Here is a 13945-nt window from a genome sequence, read left to right as displayed (position 1 = left end):
GCAGCTTACTAAAATGGTCCAAAAAAGCCTGTATCATAAGCATTTTACCATCTCCCATGAGCATGGAATTACAAAAGGGAAATCATACAGGCTGTAAAAATTAGTCTTAAAACTATTCTAATTCAAGCATGCCATATAAAACACTAAACTATGCATCTCCTGCTTTTGGGAACGGATGTTCTCTAGACAAACTGAGTTAATTTCAGGCCTGTCCAGTTTTATTTCAGTATCTCAAATTAGTAATATATTGTAATACTTTTTCAAAAGAACACACTAAACGTCCTTCATTTACTTAGGAACTGGTTGAATGCATCACAGCTTATCTCTCATCAGAAATGAGCAATCCTGCATAAACAGTTGTGGGCCAAATAGCCTCTGTTATGATACTATGACAGTGCAGTATACTCTGAGTTCTGTTGAACTACTCCAAGAAGCAGCAGCATGCAGTAAGAAATAAATGGCTTTCAAGTATTTCCTACTCTGCTCACAGTGGTAGAATGAAGCAGGGAACCATGACTACAAATTTAAGGAAAGCTGTGGCAAGGTTTTCCCCTACAAAAGATTTTAAATGCTTTATGGGTCAGGATTAAAACATTCTTCACCTCTATGGTCCTTACACATGCTGCTTAAATCTGGTTTTGTGAATGGAACAATTACCCAGGAAAATAACACCTATTTCTCTCATCCCTTCCCCTCAAAAGGTCTTATTAACCTTAGAGTTCTTTAGCCTATCAATATATTGCTGGTATCTTTCCAAAGTGAACACTTTGCTTTTCTAGCTATAGTTCTAGGAGCAAATCCTACTCTATTCTGGCCAAGTGAACTCATGAAGTGTGAATTGCTGGCATGGAAAGTGCTGTTTCATACTGAACTGCAGTAATTTCATTTAAAAGAAGAAGTGGGGATTTTAATTTAAACGTTATTTAATACTTCCCTTATGGTCCCTCAATGTGTGCATCCTTGATACACAAGAAGACAGGTGAGGATTTCTCCCTACAGTCTTGGTTGAAAAGCTGCATTAAACATAACTATAAAGACAGCATATCTAGGTATGTTATTGATTTAGTCATGGAACTTGGATGTCCTAATCAGGATGAGTTGCATTGAACTGCAACTCTATAACTATCATCCATTCATAAACCTTTGGTTTGCATTTCCTTCTCATTTCACAAGGTTGCTTAATGAAGTGAATACTCATAGCTTCAGTCACTATTTTTAGCAGCTGTTTCCTTTACAATACCTATTGACTCCAGTTCAAAACTTAACTACCTTTATGAAGACAATTGTGCTCCTCCTTCCACTTAGCAATAATTATTGGCTTAGTTCAATCCTTCAACTTCAATGGGAGAGCCCCCATTGGGATGATCCACGTTAGCAATACAATCACTTAAATTGTATTATTCATGTTTCCTGGCATTGACAGAGGCATTACCAGGTGCTTAAGGCAATCATATGGCTAACAAGATCAGCTAGTTATTTCCATCTATGTGACATGAATAGGCTTCACCAAAGTGAGAGAAATGCCAGAGTTATGAAAGGCAGAGCAGAGACATCATATTTATTTTGTGCTTCAGGCTCATTAGCTCTAATTAGCTGTCAAGCCAATTAGACTGAACAGATATACCAAACCTCCTCCCTATAAGACCAGCTCAAGTACCTGAGCCAGGGACTGGGGAACTTCATGACCACTTGATGTTTCCAGTCTCTTTCACTCCTGTAGTGCAGTAGCAGGAACAGCAACTTGAACACTCGATTTTGCAATGGAATGAGGAAAGGATACAGCATAAAGCAGTGACAACTTGAACTTGATGTAATACAGAGAGAGCCCTTGCTGGGTCTGCCTCAATGATCTGCAAATTGCTAAACATTGTGTTTCCTTTTGTTACCTTCCTATTTATTACAAGACATCCCTAAGATACAGGGAAGGGACAGAAATCTCCCTGCATTTATTCTTCAGCTGAGAACCAGCACAGGGTTTATGTTTCCCTTAAACCCTCAAAACAAGGATTAAGTGTGACTTGACTGCTGTTGGCCTAGCTAGTTCTTTTACAGAGGTGTGAAATTCATCTGATCTGATCATAGCAAAAATATTTTAATCTCCTCTCCCAACTGGTATCAAAACTAATTTCTGCAGAACAAACCTTTTACAGGAACAGCTGCAATAGCCATAGGTGTGGGGACAGAAGGAGAACCCTTGAATTGCACAAGCAGTTTTAAGCTCTACTGAGGCCTAGAGCTATTTTAAGGGAATTGTGTTTGTCCTGTTTTTAAAGCAGCTAGTTTTGTGTGTTGTGCATCTTGGTTTATTCACATGTATTATGACTATATTTCAATTTTATTCCACTTCCTGAAAAAATAATACATTATTAACTCTGTACTATTATGTTTAGTCTAACAGTTTTCTAAGTAGGATGGTGGTACTCAGTTATCTCATTATGAACTTGAAAGCTACATCTTTAAGTCCTCATTTAATGTTTCAGGTAAAATCAAAACATTGACATACATAGCCTGGAAAATTAAAAGTATTGACCCAAAGATGGCTGAAGGTCAAGTTGTTATGACAGTGACTTCTGAATAAACACATAAATAAACATCACTTACTTATCAGATGGGAATTATGACACTGGAGTTGAGGTCATTCTGAAATTAGACCTCCTACATCAAAGGTTTCAATCAGGCTCCCAGCACTAAAGATTTCAGTAAAGCTCTAACAGAGCTTTTGTATATCCAATCCTCACTGTGACACCTGTAGAAAAGTATGACAAATATTGTCTCACTCACAGCTGGAATATATGGAGACAGGTAGGTTAACCTACACAAAATGACAAAATCAAATGTGTACTAAGCAGCTAGGAATGACAGTTCTCATTCCCACTCGGTGATACCTAATTGGAACATCTCTCTATGTGCTGCATTGGCATGTTTTACTGTGTAGAAGAGGTATGCACATGCTGTTCCACACTCATTACTGAAGCAAGTCAACTTTCCATGGCCCCTCTAACGCCTCACAAGCGTGACATGTCTGGTATGCATCACTCCAAACATGTGAGCTGTTAATTGCCACAGTACAAGATTTCCCTTGGAGGAGAATTCCCATGGTGAGGCTGGTCTGCAGAGCCTTTTCTGTGCTCCTTAGGAGACAGCTGTTAGAACAGATGACAAAGTCTGAAAACAAATCGAGACAAGCATGGCTTTGAGATGTGGAACTGCTGGTTTAGAAATGCCAAGAGATTCGCATTAGAGCATGGCTAGAGAGGTGGAGTTCCTGCAAGACTTCACGGTTTGCATTTGGCACACACAATGTACACTAATTGAAGGACACACAGCTGGGAGGAAGTGTTTGACTGTACAACATGTATGTCATCTATGTTTTTCATGAAGGTAAGTGATAACACCAAAAAAAAACAATCTATGCAGGCAAGCAACCTGCTTCGTTTGGGCACCACCTGAAATGGGGACAGGGACTCTACAGATTTAACATTAATGATTATCATTAAGTTTCCCAGAGTGATTTTGGGTGCCTTCAGGATGCCAAATCTGAGACACTGTTAGACATGACTGTTGCTCCAGTAAATTCTTCTGAAATCACTTCCAGTGGTCACATACTAAATGCCCAAAATAAGATGCAGCCCAACTGAGTGGTCAATTCTAGATTTCCTGACTTCTGTAATGACTGATTTGTCCCTTTTCTTTTTGGAGTAAAGAGAATTCAACACAATTCTACTAGAAGAATATCCAGTCCCTACAGGCAACATACTCTGTCTGCTTCAGCCACAGAGAATGAAATTTTGTAGTAATAGGCAGCTGGCAATATGTCTCAGCTGGCAGAGTTTTAATAAGTAAATAAAATGCCTGAAATTACAACATATAATTCCAAGAAAGTGAGAGTACCAAATTACAGCCTGTCTGCTGAAAAATATAAACTCATGCAGTGAGGGGTAATATATTCTACTACATGAAAGCTGTTTGTAACTACTAAGTTATGACATGATGTTTTCTTTAATTGGGAGTTATGCTTATGCTTAGATTGTCATCAATTCTTTGTTGCAACTTACCTCTACATTTTTAGACAGAAGCTCAAATTAAGCTTAATATGAAATTATTATAAATATTCAAATATTTTTTAATATATCATGAAATAATTAGCAGAGACCCTCAAAGGTCACCTTGTCCAACCCCTCTGCTGTGAGCAGAGACATATCTAACTAGACCACCCTGCCCAGGGCCACATCAAGTTTGACCTTGAATGTCTCCAGGGACAGGGCCTCAACCACATCCCTGGGCAGCCTATTCCAGTATTTTCCCACTAGCATTATAAAGAACTTCCTCCTAAATATCCAACCTAAATCTACTCTGCCTTAATTTAAAACCACTGCCTCTCATCCTATTGCTACGAGCCCTTCTAAACAGTTCTTCTCCAGTCTTCCTTTAGGCCCCCTCAGATGTTGAAATGCAGCTATAAGGTCTCCCCAGAGCCTTCTTTTCTCCAGATTGAACAGACTCAATTCTTTCAGGCTGCCTTCATAGGACAGGAGCAGTAACAACAGAACAGGCACTTCTTTCTTTCTTTCCAGTCCACAACACTATATGTGCTCAGAAGGACTTTGAATAAGAAGAATTTGTATTATTCTTTGAGCTGTGTTGGAAAAGAGATTCTTTACTATAAAATGTACATTTTCACCTTCCAGCAAAGATGAGTGGATTTGACTGCAACTGCTAACAAGAAAACTAAAATTGAAACCTGTATCCAGCTCCTGAAAGGTTCTCTCCATCAAGGCTATTTTTATGACCTTTACAAGAAATGCTAAATAGTTAATCTGGACCTTCTAAACAAGGCAATATTTTCTTAGACTTTTTAACCAAAAAGTATACCACTTTTTATGGTAATGTGCATAAATCAAATTATTTTCACATCAAGCCTGCTTTTCCCTAGGTTTTGCTCAGCTAAAATGGTATTTTCTAAGGCAGAAACATGATCTTCTATATGAGAGAAAAAAAAAGTGCCCTTGTTGTATTGAGTGTAATTTTCTGAGTGGTTCATCATGATTGAGCCTATGGAAACACTGTAACACCTTGAACAGCACTGACTAGGCAGCTGAAACAGGATAAACATGTTAGAAACCTAGCATCTTGCCCAGGGAGGTGGTGGAGTTGCTGTCCCTAGAGGGGTTAAAAAAAAGACTGGATGAGGCACTCAGTGCCATGGTCTAGTTGAATGGACAGGGCTGCCTGCTAGGTTGGACTGGATGAGCTTGGAGGTCTCTTCCAACCTGGTTGATTTAATGATTTTATAACATTTTGCTCTTCCTTTTTAGAATAAAAATAATTTAAATTAAAAACAAACAACAAAAAACTAAACCCTGACAAACAAGAATAAAGCCCAAACACCCCAAAAAAGTGAAGCAAATCCTGTAGTTATCCAGTGGCTAAATTTTACTGCATACATAATTTGCCTACACTGAATAGTTTTTACAGGGAAGGTATTTCCTCCTAGAAACATGTTCTGTCATGGCAACCTCTTTAGGAAGCAGATTATTTCTTTGCAGGTTCCTATGTAAACAGAACAATCTAACATAACATAATGCAATAAAGACAATAATAAATAATATAATCTGAGGGGCCTGGAGAATAAATCTTTTTAAGAATAAATCTTACGAAAAGCAACTGAAGAGCTGGAGCTATTTAGTCTGAAGAAAAGGAAGATCAGTGGAGACCTGAAAGGATGTTGTACAGAGTTTGGTGCTGGTCACTTCTCACAGGTAATTATTGATAGAACAAGAGGAAAAGACCTCAAATTGCAGCAGGGTTTAGACTGGACATCAGGGTAAAAAAATTCACAGAAAGAATAGTCAGGCGTTGGAATGGACTGCCCAGGCAGGTGGTTGAGTCACCAACCCTGAATGTGTTGAAAGGTTGCTTAGATGTGGTGCTTAGAGATGTGGTTTAGGGGTGAAATTTGCAGAGTAGGGTCAATGGCTGGACTTGGTGATCCCAAGGGTCTTTTCCAACCCCAGTGATTCTGTGATAATATAACATCATATAACATCATAAGTCATAATGACATACTTCTGAAAGTAACATGTAGTGCATACAGAATATTACTCTGTGAGGTTTTTCTCAGACTTCCAATTTTTTTAACCAACAGTGGATTTGTCTTACCTCACAATAACCTTTTACCTGGAGAAAACCTAAAAATAATTCTGACCTCTTTGTAGGTGACATCAGAAAATAGAAATGCTTCTCCAAACAGCTAATTGCTCCCCTTCTGCCCTTTAACTGCAGTATCAGAACCTGCCAGTTCCTCCCATCGTATCTTTGGATCTCCTGCTCCTCCCAGAGTCAGCTCTAAAATGTAAAAACTACACAATTTGTTGTCTTGAAGCTGTCATAGTTTTGACATCTCCCTTCTAAAACCAAACTAGTTAATGAGTAAAACAGGTATTGATGCTTCCTCAAAGTGGGCATTAGATTTGTTGATTTCTCAGTAGCAATTTTTGCAGGAAAAGGAGACTGTCAACTGTCATCATCACAGCTTTTTGGAGGTTCAACCAAGATGAAAAGTGAAAATTTTCAACTTAGGCTCCAGCATGTCCAACTTTACATGTGTCTAGTTCCAAATCTTTTTTCCCCAAATAATTTAGTAACTCCTATGAATTAGAAACCTTGACCTATGATTTTAGTTGAATCCATAAACACACAGCAATCGATTGTCATTTCAAGTTGCAAAAATGAACTTTTGTGTTAGATACATAGGATAAATGCCACCTGATTTTAGTGGCATAATGGTTTTAAACTGTTATGCTCCTTTTGCAATTGCTAGCATATGTTAGTCAAAAATATTTCAGCATAAAAATCATAGAATCATAGAATCAAGCAGGTTGGAAGAGACCTCCAAGATCATCCATTCCAACCTAGCACCCAGCCCTAGCCAGTCAACCAGACCATGGCACTAAGTGCCTCAGCCAGGCTTTTCTTGAACACCTCCAGGGACAGTGACTCCACCACCTCCCTGGGCAGCCCATTCCAATGCCAATCACTCTCTCTGCCAACAACTTCCTCCTAACACCCAGCCTATATTTCCTCCAGCACAACCTGAGACTGTGTCCCCTTGTTCTATTGGTGGTTGCCTGGGAGAAGAGACCAACCCCCACCTGGCTACAGCCTCCCTTCAGGTAGTTGTAGACAGCAATGAGGTCACCCCTGAGCCTCCTCTTCTCTAGGCTAAACACCCCCAGCAAATGCAACCAAGTAAATAGCAGCAGTGCTAATGCAAAGAAAGTTAAACTTTTGAACCTCTCATGTTTCTTTAAGCCCTGCAAAACTGAGGAGAGAGAATATTTTTCATCACTACACATAAAGTGAAGCACACTCATTTGTCATTTTGTTTTTCAAACATTTAGTTTTTATATGAATGAGTTTGGCCTCTAAAATCACTGGAACTAAAAAATGGTAGAGAAAATGTTAAACAAATCTAGCCTAATACACATTTTAGCACTGCTTTAGGCAGCAACAAAAGTAATTTATTTTTACTTTTAACTCTAAGAAAAAGCCTTTTGCATTTAAAATGTAACTGTCTTTGTGGAAAAGACCAGAATCAGCTGGTGTCAAATGAAATGCCAAAATGTTTGCAAAATACAGAGAGTAAGATAAAATTCAGTCCTGAGTCCTAAGTAAGCCAGACTGTGTCCACAGTGCTCTTATTAGCCTATACATAAAAAATGGGTTTGCTTATTTCAGACAGTTGTCAAATCTCAATCCATTGACTTAATTTCCTTGAAGCAATGATTAGTTACACTGTTTAATAGGAATGAAATCATACCCTGGATGATTCTTCTGAATTTTGCTAGCCTAACACTCCAGGTTGTTGCTAAATGCTGGGTTTCACTGTTGACAGTCTGTGCAGTTTCACAGTCAAGACAAAAAAGAAGCTTTTGCTGACTTATACCTGGGTGTATTTCGACCTGTGCCATTTCCCTGATAGCCCCTGTGTGATAGATAGTTAACATGCAGCATATGCAATGGTGACAGGTCTACTTGTAACAGAGAATGGGGAGGGGCCTGTGTCCTGGGGATTACAGACTTAGTTTTGGGTTGGGGGAAAATTCAGGGGGTTCTCTATGGATTTTGTATTTGCTTTGTAATTTCTTTCTGTATCCCTCTTTCCAAATATAATTCTGTTTTCTCTCCCATTCGTTTGAGAGCATCATTCCGTCTGCTCTTTAAAAAACATGACACCCTCAAACTTTTGAGCCATGATCCTCTAACTGTCCATTACTCTGACCCATGAGCAAGGCTCCAAGTGGGAACAGCAGGCCTCCACACCTGCTGTCATCATTTATTCTCCCTTCAGCTGCCATGCTTGGGAAAACACACGGAGCTGTAGCACTGGGGCATGATACATCCATATGCTATAAAGAAAAGGCAGGTTCAGTCTGGCTTCAGCTGGCCAGATTCACCTCCATCTTCTCAGGCAAACATCTTAGCCTTGGCTACTTTATCTCTGACTCTTTACAGTCTGCTTCTTCTTCCCTGCGTGCCTTTAACCAAAGGAAAGATAGTATTTCTTTTGGCAGACAGGCAATTACTGCTTTCAGCCACACAGCTCTCTCCCAGCTATTGACTGCATTACCTTCAAAACAAGGTAGTGTCAGAAAATTTATGTAACAAGTTTAGGCTCAGTCTTCCATTTGAAATATCAGGCAAAACAAAAGAGCACATCTCAGGTTAATGACAAAGAGCTCCACTTAGAGCAATTGCTCAAAATATGCTCCCAGGGCCTTTATTTGACAGTCTGCATCAAGAATTTAGAGTATTTATCTTGATCACTGCATAAAAAGAATGGTTCCCTATTGTAAATATAAAGCATTTTCCTATTTCTTAAAAGGAATTTGTGAATTAATCCTCCCTTAGCTCTCTTCCTTCCATAATCAATGCAAGAAATAGTATTTGAAGCAGACAAATTGTATGGCTTGCACTAATATACTCAACTGATAGTCAAGCAAAGTTGTTCTCAGGTGGTAATGTACAGAAAATATTACTTTATCAGAAGGCAAAAAATATGTCCTGATTCTTAGATGTGATGCTTTAAAAATCCACAGTAAAGCTGTGGTGTCTGAGCTGTGTGGTTCCCACTACTTAATCTATCACAGTATAAAACAGAACAGCACATGATGAAGTAGAGTGCTAAGTAGAAGAGACAATCCATGTGCTACAGGAAGAGCTTGGAACATTTTGGCTGACTCGGTTAGCTCCATCTTACAACAAGCTTTTAAATCAGGGATGAGTGATTGGCATTGGAATGGGCTGCCCAGGGAGGTGGTGGAGTCACCATCCCTGGAGGCGTTCAAGAAATGCCTGGATGAGGCACTTAGTGCCATGGTCTGGTTGACTGGCTAGGGCTGGGTGCTAGGTGGGACTGGATGGTCTTGGAGGTCTCTTCCAACCTCATTGATTCTATGATTCTATGTGCATGGGTTCTGATGGCCACTTCATTCTAAGATACCAAAGCCCCAGACTTAGAAGGCTGAAATGATTTCACTTACTTGAAGTTCTCATATTGATTTCAGTAGTAGTAATAATGTCCAGCCACACATATTTTTTAAGAACAAATTGGCAGTTATTAGCATTATTGGTAGGAATGTTTTAATTGCTGCTTTCCTTATTATTTTAAATATTACTGCAGCATAGGAAAAACTTCTGAAACACATTTTTCAAGCAAATTTCTTTAAGTTACTGGCAGCATATGTGAACATGCTCTTTGATATCTATAGTAAATGAGTTTACCTATTGAAAAGATTCAGCAAATAACCTTGGAAAGATATTCCCTACAAAAGACAGTCTTCTGAGACCATTTCATTCAAGGTCCTCTTTGGAGAGGGGCAACAAAGATTCATTTCATTCAAGGTCCTCTTTGGAGAGGGGCAACAAAGATTCATTTCATTCAAGGTCCTCTTTTGAGAGGGGCAACAAAGATTCATTTCATTCAAGGTCTTCTTTTGAGAGGGGCAAGAAAGATTTTTTTTTTTCCAAAAATTTGTTTCCCCTTAGATTGGGAAATAAACTTGAACCACAACATCATCTCACAGAGTACCTCAGATCACAAACTACTCAGTCAGTGATGCCAAATCTTCAGAAATAACCATTAGATCAGAGTTGAAGCCATGACTGAAAGTGACAGTTTCTATATTCCATCACCAAATCCCTTTGGGTCCATAATGCAACCATGTGTCATGAACCAGCTGCTGTGGGAGGAAAGTCTCTTCACTTACAGGCCTTCTTTATTCTCCTGCTCCAAAGCAAGGGGGCACCTGCAGATAAGTCTTAGTAGCCAACACTGTGCTTCTCTGGAAAGCTACAAAAACCTCCATGTTCACATAAAAGGTATTGAGAGAGTAAAGCTGCCTGCCCAACAGTGGCAGTAGGAACTGTATGCCACAGTTGTACCCAGCCTTGAATTTTTACTGCATGCTTGCAGAGGCCAGCTCAGCTCTGGTGCACTGCTTGCTCTTCCAGAAGGAAAGGCTTTAATCCTTTTATCCTGTGGAGCCAGCTACTTTATGGCAAGAGTCATTACAGTGTTATCTGTGATTAGCAATCGTCTTCTCCACTGAGCCCACATACTCTCACTGAGGCAAAACAAAGATTTTCTTCTCTCAGGTTTCTTATGTCATCAAAAATAGAGCTGAACACACCATACTCAGCCATTTTGTACATTTGGGTACTGCTCTGTGCAGTATGTGTGAGCTCTTTGCTCAATGTATTTTCAAACTCTTAAGCATCTGCTACTTAAGTAATGGATCTAGCTGGAAAAAAAAGTTTCTTCTTTAATCTTTACAGGGACATATGAGTGCATTCCTCCTCCAAAGAACAGAAGTTAATGGCTTTCTCTTTGCAGAGGTACATTTGATTATTCATTTCATATGGACAAGGGCTGTGTGGGTACTCTGAGATGTAATATTTGATTTCTAGGCCCCTGTCAGAAACAGCAGTTAAGATCATTCAACACTTTCATTTAATAAAGGCAGCTAAAAAGGGATAGCCCTAATGGAAACCCTGGCACATCTTATCCATCCTGAAAAATGATGTCTCTCATAGGAAACACTGTGGCTCTAAAAAACAAGATCCCTCACTGCCCTTAGCTTTCTTTTGAGCAAACTGAAGTCATTCAGATTCTACAGACACTATTCACAGTACCTTAAAAAGGGAAATCTCATCCTTGCAGGACCTGCCAAGGGAGAACAAAATAATATGAGGGAAAATTGTGTGAAGGGATTTGAAAACCCCAAATCCACAAGAGAGCTATTATTAGCTGACAGATTCAGATTTCATTTCTGCTAGAAAAAAAATCAGACATTAGGGACACTTCATCATTAGCAACAGAACAGAAAATAAAATGCAGTGACTTTTACCCTATATCTTAGTTGAAACAAAACAGACACTTGAACCAAAAACCGTTCTCAAATTAGAAGTACAAATCAATATAGTCAAGACAGGTTACTGGAGAGTTTGCCAAATTATGTCTCAGAGGAAAAGCAAAAGTTTTAACCTTTCCTAATAATAGTTGTTTCTCATGAAGAAGCTAGGTTGGCCACATAGGCTTCCCAAAATTAGTGGGTTGAACTGTAACAGGAGACTAAAAGTTCTTCCATAAATGACTGAAACACTTTTTGGGGGAACATTTCAATAAAAGTGGCAGAAAGTAAAAAAATAACTTTCCTTTCTTCCCCTGTTTCTTTTCACCTTTTCTATTTCTGTAATCTTTCTGCTCATAGAAAAGAAGCACAGAGAAAAAGAAAGCAAACAGCTTTAAAACCCAAAAATATTGCTCTTCTAAAGAGCTCGGAAGTTTCATCAAGAACAAACAAACAAATAAAACAACTTTAAACTGAGTAAGTGTAAAAAACCTGTTTCATTGTTTCACACCAACTATTCAGTAGCCAGAAGCAAAGAGGACACACATGTAAGTTACTGAGCTATTGCGTTATTCTTTCAAGCTTGTGTTCTCTTCCTAGACTTGACATTGACCTGCAGGAAGATCTTTACCAAACCACACCTTTCATGCTTTTTTTTCCTGCCTTCTTAACGTTCTTGATGTTTTATACTGTACAATAACATGATGCTAAAATCACAGCCATACCTCGGGATGCATGTTCTGTTTGATGTCTCTCCTTCTTCCATCTAACTAGGCAAGGTTAAGGAAGAGTTACACCTCTGTAAATCTTGACATCTTCCATATTTTCCACTCAAATATGGAAAACTAAAATTAAAAGGCTTCATAAATTGCTATTTTCCATGAAAGTAGAAGTGATTAATAATTCAAAAGCAGCATTCAAATAATGGTCAATCTTAGGCTGTGCTTGGTAATAACTAGGAATAACAGTAATCATAGAAGAATCATAGAATCAACCAGGTTGGAAGAGACCTCCAAGATCTTCCAGTCCAACCTAGCACCCAGCCTTGCCCAGTCAACTAGACCACAGCACTAAGTGCCTCATCCAGGCTTTTCTTGAACACCTCTAGGGACAGTGACTCCACCACCTCCCTGGGCAGCCCATTCCAATGTCAATCACTCTCTCTGCCAACAACTTCCTCCTAACATCCAGCCTAGACCTCCCTCAGCAGCGACAGCATTAGAAAATGCTTGTATAGTTTTCCTCCTTAAGCCCTATAAAACTTGCATTCATATTTCATTTTCTGTTCCTTACATTCTAATTCTTTGTTTTTCACATGCATCACTATACAACAAAAAATAATCACAGAATGAACCAGGTTGAAAGAGACCTCCAAGATCATTAAGTCCAACCTATAAATGTAACAGATTTCTTACTTCTTCCTTTTCCTCTTCCACTAAAAAGCTGATGAGCAGGGAGAATGAAGGTTTTTACATTTACTGATATTCCTCTCTTCTGTCTAATGTGTCTGTACAAATGTTGCTAGCAACATGAAATACAGAAAGGGGAGGGTCCAAAACTAGAGGCTCTGCAAGGAGCTGGTTACATGGAACAGCCAGGGCACAGGAATTCAAGGCAGGAAAGCCTACAAAGCCCTACAAAGCTTTATACCAATAGTTACCATCTGTTAATGAAAAAAAGAGAGAGGGGCAGCTTCTGCAACATAGACCACTTCTGTGGTTAAGATCTTCTGTAACACAATGCATTTCCTCCCCTTTTCAGCTTGAATGTGCTAAATAAATAACTAGACTGTAAAACATGGCAGAAGAATATTAAAGGCCATTAAGATGTGAAATGACCTGTCTGCTGGTGTAGTTCTAACCCTCTGTTGTGAAAATTTATGTAATTCATATGGGACTCAGCACTGCCAGAAGTCTCTGATGTGTGAGAAATGAGACAAACTTCCAGCAAACTTTCTTCTGCCAGTTATATGTTCCACTTATACAAGTATAGATATGTGTTACAAGGTTAAAAACCAGTCCAAAGGCAGAGAGAAGTCAAGCCAGGAACCCAAAATGCTCTCTATGCTGCTGGTTATTAACCTAGCTGTGGCTTGAGCTCTACTTTCCACATTCTGCTGGGAAAAGCTCTGGAGATCTGCTGACAGACTGATGCACAGAGCTTATCCAGATCAAAGGGAGAAAAGCTGAAGTTCTCACAAAGGCAGCAGATGTGAAACAACTTTGAGCATTACCTGCTACTTGGCATGTCTAGCAAAGCATAGCCTTTCACACTGCCACTGCAGCTGAGTTAACTTCTGAGATCAAACTAAGACACACGAGGAAGCAGAACGGGACGTGTAACAGCAGATCTCTGCTTCCTCTTCTCAATGTGGGCAGTCATGGGAGCCATACCTGGACCCAAGAGTATCCAGAGTCGAAATCTCTGACTTGATTTGGACACCATATTCTCCTCTTCCTTTCATTCTGAGGCCCAGGCAGGCAAAAAGCCAGCACTGCTCCACAAAATCTGCGTAGCACTTTGCGCTTTCTTCT

General features: G+C 39.3%; 1 long non-coding RNA gene across 1 annotated transcript in view; it reads right to left on the bottom strand.

Annotated features, from left to right (window-relative positions):
* LOC135176383 (uncharacterized) overlaps positions 1-13945 on the bottom strand; it is a 24404-nt gene extending 10459 nt beyond the window's left edge. Inside the window, exons 1-2 of the long non-coding RNA XR_010302624.1 lie at positions 13805-13945; positions 2602-2746 (exon numbers count right to left, since the gene is read on the bottom strand). This is a non-coding gene — a long non-coding RNA (uncharacterized LOC135176383). The remainder of the gene's footprint in view (positions 1-2601; positions 2747-13804) is intronic.

This window comes from Pogoniulus pusillus, chromosome 6 (genome assembly GCF_015220805.1).
Source record: "Pogoniulus pusillus isolate bPogPus1 chromosome 6, bPogPus1.pri, whole genome shotgun sequence".
Classification (NCBI taxonomy): domain Eukaryota; kingdom Metazoa; phylum Chordata; class Aves; order Piciformes; family Lybiidae; genus Pogoniulus; species Pogoniulus pusillus.
This window is presented reverse-complemented; position numbering and strand designations above follow the sequence as displayed.